A 19,698-nucleotide genomic window follows, 5' to 3' on the forward strand; every position below is an offset into this window, starting at 1 on the left:
ACAAAGGTGCACCTGATTGCCCGTTAAAAACTTCTCTATGTTGGCCTGTAATCCCAGCACTTTGGGAGGCCGAGGCAGGTGGATCACAAGGTCAAGAGATCGAGACCATCCTGGTCAACATGGTGAAACCCCATCTCTACTAAAAATACAAAAAATTAGCTGGGCATGGTGGCGCATGCCTGTAATCCCAGCTACTCAGGAGGCTGAGGAAGGAGAATTGCCTGAACCCAGGAGGCGGAGGTTGCGGTGAGCCGAGATCGCGCCATTGCACTCCAGCCTGGGTAACAAGAGTGAAACTCCATCTCAAAAAAAAAAAATTCTCTCTCTTAAATTTATGTGTTCATTTAACCAATATTTATTGAAAGTCAACTCTGCACTGAGCACTGATTATATTTGGGATGCTCCAATGAATACAACAAATTTTTAAAAAGCCCTGAAATGGAGCTTATATTCTAGGAGATTCAGACAGTAATATACACAAACATAATGAATAGGGTAAAAAAAGTTTATCTTCCTGTTTGAGTCTAAGGTGCCGCTGCTGCTGAAATTCATCATCAGTGCAAATAATGGTCTCAAAACGCACTTGGAAGATTCCAGGACAAGGGAATAAAAACCTTCCCTTGGAGTCTTTCAGTCAAAGACTGAGCATTGGTTACTTAAGCTCAAGGGCAGATATAGAGATGGTTACAGAGGTCCCTGGAATCAGCTTACCTTGGTTCAAGTCCTGGTCCCCCATTTCTAGGTCAGGTGCCTTTAGCAACTTACCTGGCCTATCTGTGTCTCATTTCCTTATATGAAAAAAGTAGCATTAATCTTTCTATCATAGTGACACTGTGAGAATTAAGTGAGATAATACACATAAGACTTAGAGGTGTTCAGGGTCAAGACAGCTTTTGGTAGGTACCCATGTTTGACATAGGCTAACTTCTCAATAGTTATCACCTATTATTGCTGAGAAGAGAGTTTCATTCACGTGTTTAACAAAAATTTCAGCTCCAATGTGAGGAAAATATCTTCTGCAGACAGAGTAGATGAGATTTGATGCTTTCCTTCAAATCATTTTCAAGATCTTTGTCCTTGAGAGTCTCATCAGTCTGAGAAGATGAAGAGATGTTTTAGTACCAGTTCGCAAATGTTCATAGACATACTTTGGCTATAAATGCTGCAGTATGTCATAATAAGTAAAGCTATTGTTATTTGTCCCTAAGGTTTTTGTGTCATGTATTCAAAGCTTCAGAATGTATGTTTTCATATGCTGAACAGAGCTGTTAAGAATAATTGTGGGAAGTTTGAAGCAAAAGATTGTTTTAATGATTTCCCCAAAGCAGCTTATTTTCCCTTGACCACTAACAACCATACATTTGAAGAACTTTGTGACTGGTCTTCAGATTTGCACAGACAGGCAGTGGCTGCGTTATTATCTTCACTGTGCTTGCGTTTAATGTCATCAGTTGACAGGAAGCATAGCAAGACTGCAGGCCTCTTGTGGATTAATGGGCAATTTTATTTGTCAAAGCCAGATAAAGAATAATGGAGGGAGTTCTTAAAATTAAAGCGCATCTACGAGTGTGTGTTTAAATGAGTTATATTTGTTCTGTTTTCTTTCTTTTTCTAACAGAAGAAACCCTGACTATCCTGCAGAAAGCTTGGCTGCCTCACAGTCAGAAAAGGCACCCATTATTAATTTCAAACTCACTTCATTCACTACAGCTTTAAGGAAAAAAAAATCAGCTTTTTTTTTCTGGTAGTATCCTAGGTTACAGAAAATATCAATACATCTGCACATAAATACAGTTTCTTCTATCACTGAAGGCTTTAAAACTAAAAGCTAAAGAGAGTGACAACCACATCTTTGAAAAACGTTGGTGATCTCTTTCGCTATATTACCAGTTTGGCACTTAACTGAAATTTCTTTTAAAATGTATCCAAGCAATGTTTTCCAAACCACCTAGTTGATACATTTTATAAGTTTTTCAATAGTTTTTAAAATTTTTATTTCATAAAATGTTTTCTTAAACTGTGAATTCTTGATACTCTTTAGTCCAATATTGCCTAGTTTCATGTGTAGGAAAAGCCAATCAACCAATCACAGAAACAAACAAATAAACAATAAAGAACATTTATTTAAATAATGTACAATATAAATATTTTTTACTTAACTAATTTTTAAGTCAAGAGAGCTCAGCTCAGGTTTAAGACATATAACACACAGACAGATTTCTATATTATTCTTTACAGTACATACAAAAAACACCGACTAGGAATGCACTGGAGGTTGACACTGGCCTTGATACTCAACCAAAATCTAATATTTGGTTTCTATGTTAGTATTCAAAGGGCTGACTGTCTACTTCAATATAATTCTAACTTTGTGATCAGATAGATTACTACCAATCTAGTCACAATAAAGGCATGAGTACCAGGAGCACAGACCATTTTGATTTTTTTAATGCCTAAGTATTATTTTTCTGATATAAAAATACTTACCTGTAACTTGAAGTGAACATTTCTCTCCCTACTTTTATACATGGAATTGTCCACTTGGTTGAAGAGTAAGTATATATTTACTATTACAAGTAGAAAATGCTGCAAAAATAAGTAATGTTGACTATACAAAATGTTAATTTTATTTTACAAACCAATAAAGATTTTACCAGTAAAACCATCTGGTCCTGAGTTTTTCTTTCTTGAGAAGTTTTTAATTATTGATTCAATCTCCTTATTCTCTATTGGTCTATTCAAATGTTCTATTTCTTTTTTTATAATAAAGGCCTGGTAGGTGGTAAGTTTCTAAAAATGTATTTATTTCTTTTAGAGGATTTAATATATTGGTATATAATTTATCAGAATAATCACATAATCTTTTTATCTCCATGGAATCAGTTATAATATGTCCTTTTATATTTTTGTTTTTGAGTCTTCTTTTCTTTTTCTTAAAGCTAAAGGTTTTTCAGTTTTGTTTATCTTTTCAAAAAGCCAACTTTCAGGTCTGTTGATTTTTCTATTGTGTTCCTATTCTACATTTAGTTCATTTCTGGTTTAATATTTATTATTTCCTATGTCCTACTAACTTTAGGCCTACTTTGCCCTCCTTTTTCTAGTTCATTGATTTATAAACTTGTTTATTTGAAATTTTTCTTCTTTAATATACATTGTTATCACTATAAACTTTTCTCTTAGAACTGCTTTTGCTGCACCTCGTAAGTTTTGGTATGTTTTCTAAATTTTGATATATTTTCTAAATTCCCTTATGATATTTTTCTTGACCAATTGGTTGTACAAATTCCACATATTTGTAAATTTTTCTTTCTTTCTGTTATTTTAATTTGGTATTTTTAGTATTTAGTTTCTTTTAGTAGTTTTAATTTCTGTTATTAATTCTTAGTTTGATTCTTCTCTGTTGGAAAAGATACTTGGTATAATTTCAATATTCTTAAATTTATTAAGACTTCTGTTGTGACCTTATATGTGATTATCTTAGAGAATGTTTCATATACACTTGAAGAGAATGTGTTCTGCTCTTTTTGGGCAGAGTGTTCTGTTTCAAATACATTAGGTCCATATGATGTATTGTGTTGTTCCAGGGGGAATTAACAATAATAGTTCTGAAACTCTTCTAAAACATTAAAAAAGAGGTATTATTCCCAAACTAATTTTAGGAGGCCAGTATTATCCTGATACCAAAGCAAGACAAAGACCCTACAAGAAAAGAGAAGCACAGGCTGATACCCTCGATAAACATAAATGCAGAAATCTTTAAAATACTAGCAGACTGGGGGAAACTGGCTAACCATATGCAGAAGAATGAAGCTGGACAGCTACCTCTCAAATATTAACTCAAGGTGAATTAAGGATGTTCATGTAAGACCTTGAACTATAAACTCCTAGAGGAAAACCTGGGAAATATTCTTCTGAACATTGGCCTAAGCAAGGAATTTATAACCAAGTCCCTAAAAGCAAATGCAACAAAAACAAAAATTGACAAGTGGGACCCAGTTAAATTAAAAATCGTTCACATAGCAAAAGAAACTATCAACAGACAACCTACAGAATCAGAGAATATTTGCAATCTGCATATCCGAAAAAGGACTAATATCCAGAATCTGTAAGGACCTTAAATCAAGAAAAAACAAATTATTCCACCAAAAAGTGATCAAAGGATGTGGGCAAACACTACTTAAAGAAGACATACAGCAATGAATGAACATGTGAACAATTTCCCACATCACTAATTATCAGAGAAAAACAATTCAAAACCACAAGGAAGTATCATCTCACACCAGTCAGAATGGCTATTAGGATAAAGTAAAAAATAACGTGTTAGTGAGGTTGTGGCAAAAAGAAAACACTTAAGACTGTTGGTGGGAATGTAAACTAATTCAGCCCTTATTGAAAGCAGTTTGAATATTTGTCAAAGAACTAAAAACAGAACTGCCATTCAACCCAGCAGTCCCATTTCTGGGTATATACCCAAAAGAAAATAAATTGCTCTACCCAAAAGACACAAGCACTTATATGTTTATTGCAGCACTATTCACTGCAGCAAAGACATAACATCAACCTAAGTACCCATCAATGGTGGATTGGATGAAGGAAATGTCGTACAGATACACCATGGAATATTATGCAGGCATAAAAAGAATACAATTATTTGCTTTGCAGCAACATGGATGCAGCTGGTGGTCATTATCCTAAGTGAATTAATGCAGAAACAGAAAACCAAATACTGTATATTCTCACTTATAAGTGAGAGCTAAACATTAGGCACACATACACGTAAAAATGGGAAAAATAGACACTGGGGACCCCCAAAAGGAAGAGGAAGAGGGACAAGGGGCAAGGTTTGAGAAACTGCTTATTCATACTGTGTTCTCTATATGGGTGATGGAATCAGTATAAACCTCAGCATCATGCAATATACCAGTGTAACAAACCTGCACGTGTACCCCCTGAATCTAAAATTAAAAATATATATTTTAAAAACTAGCAAGATTAATTCAATAGCACATTGAAAGGATCACACACAGTGACAAAGTGGTAAGGACAGTTCAACAAAATATTTGGAATAGCCAAAACAATCTTGAGAAAGAACCAAGTTGTAGGCAACAGACTTCCTGATTTGAAAATATATTGCAACTTGGATTAACCTAGAATATTATGTTAAGTGAAATTAGCCAGGCAGAGAGGCAAAAATACTGTGTAATCTCACCCATATATAGGATCTAAAAAAACTTGAACTCATAGAAGTAGAGAGTAGAATGGTGGTTACCTGGGGCTTGCAGAGAAAGAGGGATGGCGAACAGGAAAAAGTTGGTCAACAGATACCAAGTTACTGTCAGATAGGAGGAATAAGTTGTGATGTTCTATTGCACAGCACAGTGACTACAGTTAATAATAATGCATTGTATATTTCAAAATAGCTAAAAGAGAGGATTTTAAATGTTCTCACCACAAGAAAATGATAAATATTTGAGGTGATGGGTATTCTGATTAGCCTGATTTGATATTTCTGCAATATACATGTGTATTGAAACATCGCATTGTACTTCATAAATATATACAATTATTATTTGTCATTTAAAAATAAAACAACTTTTAAAAACTCTTATATGAGAGTTCTTAATATTCTGTAAAGATGAATTAAAAGCAAAATGCTGACTTTGATGTTTCAAAAATTCACAATTAGAAAAATAAATCTTCAAAATTCATGAAAAATCTTCAGCCACCTCAGGACAATCATCTTCAACTTAAATATAATAAAGAATAATTTCAAATAATAACTAATTGAGGATGTCTAGAGAAAAATGAGGTATTCAAGGTATCTCCAAAAAACTGTCAAGAAAAGACTAGGGGGAAAAAGGGACAGAAATTCTGTCCTACTAGATATTAATATATGTTACTGACAGTCAGATGGACAACTCTGTTTAAACAGTTCAAAATTAAAGCTATAACACTCCTGCAGACGCATCATTCCAAAAGGGAAGCATGATGAGTAGTTATCACGGCACACACCTGTACTCCCAGGTTGGTTCGTCCAATTTGGTCTACAGGACACCACTTCAGATTACCTGATGCTAGACTTTCAGCTGTTTTATACACTATTTATAAGTCATAGGTCACTGACAGACAATGCTTTGTTCAGTGTACCACATATGGGAAAGTCAAGGAAATAGATGCCTGAATTGTAACCTTATATGTGGTACACTTTTGTGTCATTGGAGTTTAGATGGCACTGGTAAGTAAATCAACTGGGCATAGTGATATAAGCTCCAAAATGTTTAAAAGCAACCTTTAATGAAAGGGTAAAATCAGGGCATTAATACAGATATGGACATATGAAGGGAACATGAACATTGATCAGAAATATCAGCTGAATATATAAGTAGAGAAAATTGGTTTTGTTAACAGTGTGAGGAGGATGGGCAATTGATCTCCACTGAACAAAACATTGCCTGTCATTTCTCTGGTTGATGAACTTCTGAGCCAGGAAAAATTTCTAGTTCTTGGGTCCCAGAGCTTTGGGGGAGGCCTCACAGACTCATCCAGCAAGTACTGTCAAAGAGTTCAAATATATGGGCTTGCTTCTGACTCCTCACAATTTCAGTCTTCTTGAATTGGAAATGCCTATGAGACATTTGTATTAGTTTGTTCTCACGATGCTATGAAGAAATACCTCAGACTGGGTAACTTATAAAGAAAAGAGGTTTAATTGAATCACAGTTTCTCATGGCTGGGGAGGCCTCACAAAACTTACAATCATGTTGGAAGTCACCTCTTCACAGGGCGACATGAGAGAGAAGTGCAGAACAAAGGGGGAAAAGCCTCTTATAACACCATCAGATCTTGTGAGAACTCAGCCAAAAGAATAGCATAATAGAACCACCCCAATGATCTAATCACCTCCCATGAGGTCCCTCCCAAAACTCATAGGGATTACAATTTATATTACAATTCAATGTAAGATTTGATTTGGGGCACAGCCAAACCAACATCCAAGCAAAGATATTCCAAAGAGATTTGGAGGGTTAGAAGGTGGTGGTCCTGTGAGGTGTTCCAGTCAGTGGTGTCAGAAAGGAACAGTTTCTTATGGTGACACTTGAGGAAGTGGCCCTGGGTAAAGGATCTGGCTGAGGTGTCAGAATAGAGACCACCTCATTGACCTTGAGGAAGTCAAGGTCTTGTGAGGCCAGGATGTTGGCTGGGGGCCTCTAAGATGTGTTGAGGTTCCTAGAATGATGGTAATAATTGAGGTAGAGCTGGAGACCCTGGTGGACTTGCTAACAACTGTATTTAGCATAGAGAATATCTACAGATAATAAGGTGCTGGTAATGGGGATGAGGTGGAGAGGGCAGCACAGCAGCTGGCATGGACTTAAATGGGGCATGGGTTTTTATGTGAAGATTGAAGGGTGATAAGTGAAACAAAAAAGAAATACACAGAAAAGAGAAAAAAAAAAAGGAATTGATTCCAAATATGTATTACAACAAATGTGTTATGGACAGAACTGGCTATACTTTGTTATTGAAACCTTGCTAACTCATACAGACTCTGGTAGTAAAAGGGAGGATGCTGCTGTGAAATACCTAAAAATATAGAAGTGGCTTTGGAACTGGGTAGAGAAAACCAGCTCATTGGGATGAATGTTATAAAAAGCCTAAATTGATCGGAAGAAAGTATTGTTAAAAATACAGATGTTGAATGTGATTCCATTGAATTCCAGTGAGTCCTTAGAAAATTAGAAAGCTGTAGAGAAATCTTCTAACATCTCATAAAAATACACATATGGTCATTAACAAAATGCTGCTAGAAATACGTATGCTAAAGGTGCTTCCGTTAAGGTCTAAGAGCTGAGGAAAATATTATTGAAAACTGGAGGAGAGGAGATTCCTGTCACAAAATAGCAAGGGCTTGACTGAATTGTATTCTAGTGTTTTGTGGAAAATAGATCTTGTAAGTGATGAACTTGACTAATTCCCTGAGGGGATTTCTAGGCAAAATGTTGAAGGCATGACTTGATTTCTCTTTGCTTGTATGGTAAAATATAAAAAAAGGAACAGATTGAAGAATTGTCAAGCAAAACGATACCGGAACATGAAAATTTGAGAAAATCTCAGCCTACCCATATTGCAGAAAATAAGAAATAGTTTCCTAAAAAATATCAAGGATAGGGCTGGATAACAATTTGCTAAAAAATTATTATAGGTGGGTGACTTATGATTCCAATTAGCAGTCTCAGCTGAAGCCAGGAACAGAGATGGAAATTTACACCAGAAGAAGCACTGTCAGCTTCACCGAAGGAGACAAAGATGAAATGAAATGAAGCAAGGCTGTTGGACTTGTGGGAACTTTTAGAATGGGCTAATACAGATATCTGGTTGTGAATGAATGTTGTCTTTCATGAAAAAGGAATGGCTGTGAAGGCAGTTCAGAGGTTGTCGTGGCTGACGCTGTCAACGTGAATCCTCAGGTCTGAGAGTTTTGGGATGGTGCCACCACACTGGTCGGCCCAAAAGGAAGGGTTACAACACTGGTGAGATCAGAGGACAGAGCATGTCATCAAAGAAGATCATTCTAAAGCCTCAAATCCTATGGAGTTTTCCTTGCTAGGTTTCAGACTTGCTTGGAACATGTTACCCCTTTATTTTTTTCAGTTGCTCCCGTTTGCAATGTGAATGTTTACCCCATGCCTATTGCTCTAAGATGAATTTTGTCTCCCCAAAATCCATATACTAAAGCCCTAATCCCCAGGATCTCAGAATGTGACTGTGTTGGGAGATAGGTACTTTAAAGAGGTGATTAAGTTAAAGAGACAGTTAAAGTGAGCCCTCATCCAACCGCACTAGTGTTCTTATAAGGACAAGAAGGTTGGATACACAGGGAGATACCAGGGCTGTACGCGCTCAGAGAAAAGACCATATAAGAACACAGCAAGAAGGCAGCCACCTGCAAGCCAAGGCAAGAGGCCTCAGAAGAAACCAAATCTGCTGACACCTCAATCTTGGACTTCTAGCCTCAAGAACTAAAAAGAAAATAAATTTCTGTTATTTAAGCTGCCTAGTCTGTGGTATTTTGTTACGGTAGCTCTAGCAAAGTAATATACCTACCATTATATTTTAGAAGATGATAACTCATCAGTTTCACAGATCACAGCTGGAGAGCAATATTGCCTCAGGAATCATGCCTCAAGTCTCATTCATACCTGATTTAGACAGTATTTATATGTGATTTTGGACTTAGATTTGAAGTTGGAATGAGTTGACTTTTGGGGCTGTTGGAATGGTGTTAATATATTTTGCATACGAGAAGACAATAAATTTGTAGAGTGGTGGAGGGTGGAGTATTATGAACTGAATTGTGTTCTCCCCAAATTTTTAGGTTAAAATTTTAACCCCAGTACCTCCAAATGTGGCTGTATTTGGAAATGGGGATTTTAAGGAGGTAATTAAGTTAAAATGAGGTTGTGTGGACACTAATCCGATATTACTTGAATCTTATAAGAAGAACAGAATAGACACACACAGAACAAAGACCATGTGTGGAGACCAGAAAAACATGCCCATCTTCAAGTGAAGCGGAGAGGCCTCAGGAGAAACAACCCTGCCAATACCTTCCTCTTAGACAACCAGCCTCCAAAATGGTGAGAAAACAAATTTCTGTTATTTAGGTCATCCAGTCTTTAGTACTTCCGTATGGCAGTTCAAGCAAATGAGTACAATGGGCGAATCATGAAAATATTATGCTAAATAAAAGAAGGCATATACAAAAGACCATATACTGTGTGATTCTATTTATATAAAATGTCTAGAAAAGGGGAATCCATACACTTAAAAGGCAAATCAGTGGGTGCCAGAGGCAAAGGAGTGGGCACTTAGGAGTGACTGCTAATGAGTGTGGGATTCGTTTCCAGAATATGAAAATGCTCTGGAATTACAGAGAGGTGATGGTTGCACAACTCTGTGAATGTACTAATAACTACTCAGTTATAAACTTAAATAAAGAAATTTTATTTATACAATGTATCTCAAATTAAAAAATGAAATCACAGAATTTAGAGCTTCAAAATTCAGAGTGTTTAAATACGTCCTCTGTAGACTGCTGCTCGGTTAAGCAAAAGGCATTGCACCCAGTGGCTTGATGGGGTCTGAGCCATTCCCCTTTGGAATAAGAACAGCTCCTTCCCAAGGACTTCATGAACAAAACACCAAAAGCATTGGCAACAAAAGCCAAAACAGACAAATGGGACCTAATGAAACTCCACAGCTTCTGCGCAGCAAAAGAAACAGTCACTAGAGTGAATCGGCAACCAACAGAATGGGAACAAATTTTTGCAGTTTACCCATCTGACAAAGGGCTGATATCCAGAATTTACAAAGAACTCAAACAAATTTACAGGAAAAAAACAAACAAGCCCATTCAAAAGTGGGCAAAGGATATGAACAGACACTTTACGAAAGAAGACATATATGAGGCCAACAATCATATGAAAAAATGCTCATCGTCACTGGTCATCAGAGAGATGAAAATCAAAACCACATTTAGATACCATCTCACGCCAGTTAGAATGGCGATCATTAAAAAATCTGGAGACAACAGATGCTGGAGAGGATGTGGAGAAAAAGGAACACTTTTACACTGTTGGTGGGAATGTAAATTAGTTCAACCATTGTGGAAGACAGTGTGGCGATTCCTCAAGGCCTTAGAAATAGAAATTCCATTTGACCCAGCAATCCCATTACTGGGTATATATCCAAAGGACTATAAATCGTTCTACTATAAGGACACATGCACACGAATGTTCATTGCAGCACTGTTTACAATAGCAAAGACCTGGAATCAACCCAAATGCCCATTGATGATAGACTGGATTGGAAAAATGTGGCACATATACACCATGGAATATTATGCAGCAATCAGAAATGATGAGTTCGTGTCGTTTGTAGGGACATGGATGAATCTGGAGAACATCATTCTCAGCAAACTGACACAAGAACAGAAAATGAAACATCGCATATTCTCACTCATAGGCGGGTGATGAAAAATGAGAACACATGGACACAGGGAGGGGAGTACTGAACACTGGGGTCTATCGGGGGGAAAAGGGGAGGGCCAGTGGGAGGGGGAGGTGGGGAGGGATAGCCTGAGGAGAAATACCAAATGTGGGTGAAGGGGAGAAAGGAAGCAAAACACACTGCCATGTGTGTACCTACACAACTGTCTTGCATGTTCTGCTCATGTACCCCAAAACCTAAAATGCAATAAAAAATTAAAAAAAAAAAAAAGAACAGCTCCTTCCATATCTTCAAAGATTTGAGGCCTTGTCACACAGGTATTCCACTTTTCTAAAATTTCAGTGAAACTAAAAGACATATAAATATATCTTAAATTTCTCAGCAAGGAAAGTATTTTATCCCTAGCAATATGTTTCCAGAATCCAATTTACACAAATCCACACTGCGATTACAAACAAAAATCAGTAACAAATTTTTACACATTTACATAAATAAATAAGAACTGAGAGAATAAGAATGGAGTAAGAAAGTTGAATCCCTTCTATTTAGCCTTTGCTCTCACAAGGATGTCTGGCATCCCAGACAGATTTTCTGGAAAAATTGTCCACCGTAACTGAGTTAGGATAATTCTCTCATCTAGTGTAATTCTCTCATCCAGTGTCTTCTTTTGCTGAAGGATTTTCCTAACCCTATCAGAGGCCCAAAAGCAACTTAGCCCCTTCCTGCTGCTGCAGACCTTCCCTAGTCTGGGCAGTGACCTTTGCCATACGATTGTCCCCTAAATTGTGAAAAAGGACAAAGGGACAAGGCCTTTAGCGTTGTGCTGTCTCTGCTTTTGGCACATCTCAATCTACATCTCTAGAGGACCAGAGAGAAGCTGTGACCACCCTCTCTCTCCCATCATTTTTTTCTCTTTGTTAACTGTTCTTATTCCTCTGGTTTTCTTTTATCTTATCTATAGCACTAATGACACAATAAGATTATTTCAATCTCAAATGTTTCTGCTACAATAATAGGATTTTGATTTGCTGCTCCTGAACACTGGCTGAGAAAACAGAATTTGCTGTGGCCACGTATATTCCCCAAAGCTCTGCTCTTTTGAGTTGAACTCCAGCTTTGGCCTCTCCATGTGGATGTGGGACTCTGTCTCAAATATGAAAGGTTGCCTTGGGAGTTCAACATCTCCAAGAGCATCTGTCCTATCGTCCATGACATTTTCTATTCAAGCCAACACTAAGTCAGAGTTTGCTTTGTCTAAGATCAAGAACAGACCTGTCTTACCCATAGGTCAATTCTCTTTGATACTAACACTAGTTATAGTCACACTGGGTAACTTGAATTATTGACATAATATCTGCCAAAACAGTCATGGTACTTTACTGGTATCCCACAGAGTTTCCTTCCTCGTGAGATATTCAGAATTCGCCAGCTAGTACCTGTGGACAAACTTACTCTATTCCTGCTTCTACATTCTATTAACACTCCAAAGTGGGGATTATTAATCAGATTGGTCCTAGATATGAAGAGGAGATAATTAGAAGAGGAATCCCTTCACTTGAGGTCAGGAGTTCAAGACCAGCCTGGGCAACATGGTGAAACCCCATCTCTACTAAAAATACAAAAAATTTTCTGGATGTGGTGGAGCAGACTTGTAATGCCAGCTACTTGGGAGGCTGAGGCAGGAGAGTCACTTGAGCTCAGGAGCAGTGAGCCGAGATCGCACCACTGCACTCCAACCTGGATGACAGAGTGAGACTCCATCTAAAAATTTAAAAATAAGTAAATAAATAAAAAGAAGAGGAATTCTTTCATTTTAATTGCTAGGCCGCAACTTAGTCTCCCTGGCTTGTAATTATTAACTTTTCATGGAAGAATTACCAAGCTGGATGTAGCCTTTCTTGGAATTGTCACCTAACTTTCTCTTTTTCTTTACGATTCTTGTGGCTTGGTTGTAAATGTACCCGACATTCGTATTGGCACTATCTGAGTCTCTCTACAGATACACAGCCAGAGTAACAGACCATTCTTAGGCCTCAAATATTAGCCACAACAATTCAGCATTTGATCAGAGTACCGCATAGAGTTCTGCAGAACTATTCATATTAATAGTGATACGTAATATTAATAGTGAACATTTTGCTGTTATTTCTTTTAACTTTTTTCAAAAATTTGAAAGGATGCATGGATAATCATAGGTTAAATTTGGAGAAATTATTGGTTTTCTTGCTATACTATAATTGTAATATTCTACAAATTAAGGGATTTGCTATTTGTAATTGCAATATTCTTATAAGCTATTTTTATCAATTTTGGCCTAGACAATTTTGAGAAACAAAATTAAACAAAAAACAAATAAACTTGACCAACAATGAGAATTACAGTAATAAGAATGTGTATATATATATGCATGTGTCTCTGTGAATTTTAAATTAAATTTGGCTAAAGAAACCAACGTTCTAGCAACAGCCTCAGCCTTAATATTTAAAAGACACTTAATGGGAATTTAGCAAAAAACCCCAGCCATTGAGGACAATTTTATCAGATGCCCAAAATGTGGCCTTGAGGCTTATCTAAAAGCTGCTCAAAAAAATCTGATGAATAAGGAATATGAAGAACTTTCAATTGGGAAGATAAGAGATGAAGATAAACATCTGTGACTTAAGAAAGCAATGTCAGCTACTACCGAAGGACCAAGGAAAGTGACACTCATGTAAAGAAAAGGCAATCTGAGTGTGAAGACAAGGAGGTTGTCATCACCTCATGTGAAAGTTAGCCACCTACTAACAATGGTCTGGAAGGAGCAAAACAAATCATAATCAACAAATGTGAAAAAGTAAATGTTGTTTTAGTTACTATTTGTGCTGTTTTCTCCCATCAGTTGTCCAAGGTGTTTTAGCTTAGATTAGGATAGTTCATGACAACATGTGGCAGATAGGGATAGCGGAGAATATGCCCAGATTAGGAGATCCAGAGCTGAGGATTCTGACTTTACTGAAGGGCTAGGCTTCAAGATGGATGGTCAGTAGCTTTGTAAACAATATTATTCAAATGCAGATAGTAAGTTTAGTTGTGATTTGCAAGCATTTGATATATAAGGAGGTTCAACTCTGTAGGACACTCAAAACAAGAGTAAGCTAAAATATAGCAGTATTTTGTATAAGTCAGGGGTGGGAATCTCTACTGAAAAGTGCATTCCAAGAACATACAGGAACAAGTTTCATTCACTTGAAAAGACGCTTTGTTAGAATTAGGTAGAGTGATGGGTTTCCAGTTATATAAGGTAGGATTGGCAAAAATATCCATTTTCAGTAAGAATCTGAAACCACTGTGACTGAAGCAATGGAAATCTAAACGTCAAATCAAGGTACAGAGATTTAGCCAGCATGGCAGGGGGTAATGAAAAGACCTGCAATTCATGGCCGACTATGGTGGCTCATGCTTGTAGTCCCAGCATTTTGGGAAACAAAGATGGGCAGATCACTAGAGGCCAGGAATTTGAGAACAGACGGATGAACATGGTGAAACAGGGTGTCTCTACTAAAAATACAAAAATTGGCTGGGAGTGGTGGCGCATGCCCATGGTTCCAGCAACTGGAGGCTGATGTGGGAGAAATGCTTGGACCCAGGAGGTGAAGGTTGCAGCGAGCTGATATGGTGCTGCTGTACACCAGCCTGGGCCACAGAGAGATTCTGAAAAAAAAAAAAAAAAAAAAAAAGTATAATTATTGGGTATATGTATATCTACAGTTTACCCTAATCATACCAGATACTAAGCCTGCTCTGTAGCTACATCAAATTAGAAAACTGACCAATGAGTGGAGCAAGATTTGGGAATTGTAGCTGATCTTACACAGCCTATACTCAAAAACATTTTCTTTCCTAAAAAAGGAGCTGCCCAGATTCGTTTAACTCTTACTAGCTTTTGCACATATGATTCCTCATTACCAGAATGCCTCATACTTCACACACCCTCCTCTCCCCACTTAATTTGTGTGAAGTCCCTCTCCTAGATATTCCTAGCTCTCTTTTGTTCGTATTTATTGAGCACCGATTTTGTGCCAAGTTCTAGGTGCTTGGGTTACATCTGTGAACAAAAGTTCTGGACTTAGCATTTGTCTCATTAGATCCTGGTGTTATACCAGTCTAATTAGATTATAAAGTATTTACTTTGCTTATCTAGTTCTCATGTTTAGCTCTGGGAGAAAAGAATCCATTAAATTATGTGAAAGTATTATTCCTGAAGCCCAGCATAGTTTTTGGCATGTCCTAGTCATTCATTAAGTACTTGGTGGAATTTAAAAACAATCACATTATTTCTTATTCATTTTTTTCTTTGTTTACTACACAGTTGCATCTATCAAAATCCTATCTGAGAAGCTGTGTCTAACATACCCAAATAATTACAGTGCAAATCTCAACAGAAGCTCCTACAGTTTCGTCAAGTTCCCCTTGACCATCTCTCAGCTTTCTGGCAAACAAATAAACAAATAAACCAAAAAAAAAAAACAAAAAAAAAAACACAAACGTCTTCCATCATCTCAGACATATTTTCTAGAGAGGAAGAGTCCAAACTGACTCATTTGAATTAAGAGTTCCCTTTGTCCTGGTTGGCTTCTGTGAGTTTCGGAAGCTTACTTAACAGTTTTTGAGCCTTGCTATATTCATTTGCAAAACGGGAATGACTATGATGACCTCCACAATTATGCAAACAGTCAAACAAATAGGAGGGGAGCATGTCCCACTCAGTCACGTGTCTTATATATAGTAGAAGCTCTGTAAATGTTAGTTTCTTCCTTCTCCCAAGACAGCGGCTCTCCTTTTGTGGAAAGGATTACGGAAAGCTCTGTGAGAATGTCAAATTTTGGTGAGAATTTTAAATGAAGACATTTTTAAGGTACAGATTTTAGGTCTCCCTTAGCTGAGCTTTAATTATTCAAAGGACTAAACAGGAGTAACTTGAGGTAAATGTATCATTTAAAAAAATTACTGACTTAACCTACAGAGGCTCTTTCACTTGCTGGAGGCCTGTAATTAAGACTTGTCTGAACAAGCACTAGTATTTTAATCGAGGTATAAGAGGAAGAAGATGAAATGCAGGGAAGATGGAGCTTCCAGCTTTCTTCAGAATGAAAGATTGCTCACTTCAGAGAACAGAGTGAGCCTTCAAAAACTGCTTACAATGGAAAAATTTTAACATTTCCTTTTAACTACACAAGTAACATCAATGTGCTAATTATTCTAAAATGAGCTCAGAATTTGCTGTATGGTTACACTTTATGAAATACTTGAGCTCCATTACACCAAGAAATAAAATGCTGCAAATTCGTTTCTGTTAATTCATGCATAATTGAAGCAAGGGTTGATGTGAAGCCTCTAGAATATGCACATTCTGGTTTCTTTGTTCTCACTGCCATTATAGTTAAAGGTTTACAACAACAAAAAGGGGTAAATACATTGGACTCATAACTTTTATGAACTGTTTAAATGCATAATGAAGATGATTCATAAAAGTCTCTAATTGTATAAGCACACCACTAAATATGGATTGTAAAATATCTTGTTTACTTTTTATATAAACCCACTATAGATAAAGGAATATTGCAAACATAGTATGTATTTTGTGCAGAATGGAGATTGGATCTACTTTTAAGGAAAGTGGTCCCATGTCATTGAGGCCAATTTTTCTTCAATTTCTTTTTAACCAAAATCAGAAAAATCATTCTGATAACATCTTGGTGAATGTGAATGGGGCCATGTTTAGCTGAACTTCTTAGTTAAAGCTTTAAGTTAACCATATTTATAAAAATAGCTAAAAGAGAGGTTTACAATGTCTTCATCACAAAGAAATGATAAACGTTCAAGGCAAAGGATAGGCTGATTACCCTGATTTGATCGTTACACGATTTATATATGTATTGAAGCATCACTTTGTACCCATAAATATGTGCATTGATTACATGTCAATCATAAATTTTTAAAAAATTCTGCTTTCAAATCTTGTTAAAATGTTTGAATCAAGCCCCTGCTGCCCCTAGGCCCCACCTCACAGATAAACATCACATAGTATTATGATTAGATCGTTATTTGTCTTGCTAGGGATTTTGTGTGACAATAAGAAAGTCACAATAGCTATTATCTAATGATCAGGTAGTTTAGGCCAAACATATTTGCAGTTGCCTGTTCTCCTGCACGCCTCTCCACCCCCAATCCTCCACCTTCTACATAGTGATCCAGGAATAAACTTCTTCAAGTTCAATCAAGCATATGTCAGGCACTGAAGGCACTCAGAACTGCTCACGAATGAAGTTTTTGAGTTCATTTGTGAGGAATTTACAGTAAACATCTAAAATCCTCTGCAAACTCTTTGTGGCAGCATTAACTAATAAAGTCTATGTCATTTAGTCATTGTAACACTGAGGAGAAATAAGAGGACTGGGTTCCGTGCCAGGTCTTCAAGATCTAACTTGAGTGTTCAAACTGTGCTACAACTCCATCTGCCCAAACAGGGTCACTAGTCTGGATTGCAGGAAACTAAAAAATACACAGGTGATGAGAGTTGCACCAACCACTGAAATGTATGTGTCTGTCCATATTAAGGAAATTTTTGGTTTGCTTCCAAATTGTTTTTTAGCAAGTATCTTTGGTTAGTTGAGGTTGTGGTTACATTCTCATTAATTGGTGTTTTCTCCACCACAATAATGCTTGATATTTGAGATTCTATAGACTAGGGGAAACTCTGGGGTTTATAGGTCAACATCAATTTTGAGAATCAGCCCAGCCTAATATAATTGGGACAAATGGGATTCTTCCCAATTAGCCACTACAGAGATGAATTAAATTAAAGTTGGTGGTTATAAAAGTCATGCTTAGAGAGGAAAAAAAAAGTCCATTAATTTTTGTAGAGGCAAAGGGAAAACTGCCCACTAGTCTCCTGAAAGTTCACTGAAAATCATTTGAAAAAAGGTAGATTCTTAGGAGAATAGTCATAAAATGTATTAGCATGCACAAGGGGAAAATCTTAGTGTGAGTATGCCACTACCCAATGAGGTACAGGTCCTTATATACCATTTTCCCAAGAGAAAGAAAGATTGGGAAGGGTGGATGACTTCAAGGGGTTAGTAAATTATTTTTAGGATTATTCAATGAATTTGAAAAACATACAATGGCCTGGCACAGTGTGTTGGGCCCCCAGAATAGTCTGTGACAAAAGGCTGCCCAAGTACATTGACAGGCTTCAGTTTTTCTTCCTGTGATAGGAGATTCAGTTAATAAAAACTCAGAGAGGGTAAGTCACAGTTTTCTTCTTTGGTGGTCTGAACCTTAGGCAGATTTGAAAACTTTATAGAACGATTTCATCCAGTGCTTTGAAAGAGAGAGGAAGGAGCTGGGGAAGGTCACAGAGACCTTGAGAGGCTGTTCTTCAGTTCAGCAAGTGGAAGTGCTGTATTTTGGGGTATAGGTTTTTGAGCCCCAATACCTTCTTCACTAAAGCCAAATGCTTTGGAGGGCAACATGTTCTGGAAGAAACTGTGTAAGTTTAGGGGTCAGATAAAATTAGGTTGTAAACCTGGTATAGCCATTATGAACTGTATAACTCTGAGACAGTTACTGAATCCTGCTCAACTTGTTTTCTTTTCTGTATAATGGGGACTCACACCTCACTTCTGAAGCTGGGATAAGGAGTATTATACACTTATATGATATGTCTGAAGTAACTAAACCACAGGTTTTTGTCTTTAAACTCTGCCTTTTTGCACATATAGGTTGTCTGAATTCTTGGTGGAACTTACAGAATTATCGTCATTTGAGGTTATACTCATCAGATCTTCACAATAAACTAAATATCATTTTTTGGAGGAATTATGCATAATTAAAATATTTGTAGCTTACATCATCAGTGGTAGTTGCCAAGACTGTGAGAGATGAAGATATATATTTATCTCCATCTTGTGACACCTAGAGCCAGCTAATAAACCCCTAGGGAGAATCTTAAATGGTTACGGTTTCTGTGTGCCTTGGAGTTATAACTGAGCCTAAATTGTAGCTGCAGAAACAGAAGAGCTGGAAACAGAAGCCAGCAGCCCAGCATGATCTTCCCAAGGCCCTCTGTTCTGGAAGTCTGAAGGCCCTGGAGTGGTGCTTTAAGTCACACTTGACTAAGAAAAGTGGATATAAATTGTGAATTATAACATTGAAGGCTTTTATTATTTGAATCCTTTTATTATTTGTAGGCTTTTATTAAAATTTTAAAAAACACAATTTTTCAGGTAATTAATGGATTAGTTTCTCATTCTGAAAGCAGTATAAACATGTGTATATAAAAATCTCCATAAATTTATCCTCCATGTTTTTATTTCTTTTAGGCACATAAATGCTTAAAAGTGCCTATACTGCATCTCTCCACTTCAAACCTAGATTGCAATACTTATACAATGGTAAAAGTTGGATGTATACCTTCCCAGAGGTGTATGTAATGGAATACACACACACGCACACATACACACACACAGACACAGAGAAATAGATCATTCGATATATATTGTTCTATCATGAGTTTTGCTTCATAATGACTATGAACATATTAATACATAATGGCCTTTTCATTCTCTTTATTGGCTGTATAGTATTCTTTGCACAAATGCATTATGAATAATTTAAACATTCTTTTTCTGATATATGCAGACTTGA

Source organism: Callithrix jacchus, chromosome 6 (assembly GCF_049354715.1).
Source record: "Callithrix jacchus isolate 240 chromosome 6, calJac240_pri, whole genome shotgun sequence".
NCBI lineage: Eukaryota > Metazoa > Chordata > Mammalia > Primates > Cebidae > Callithrix > Callithrix jacchus.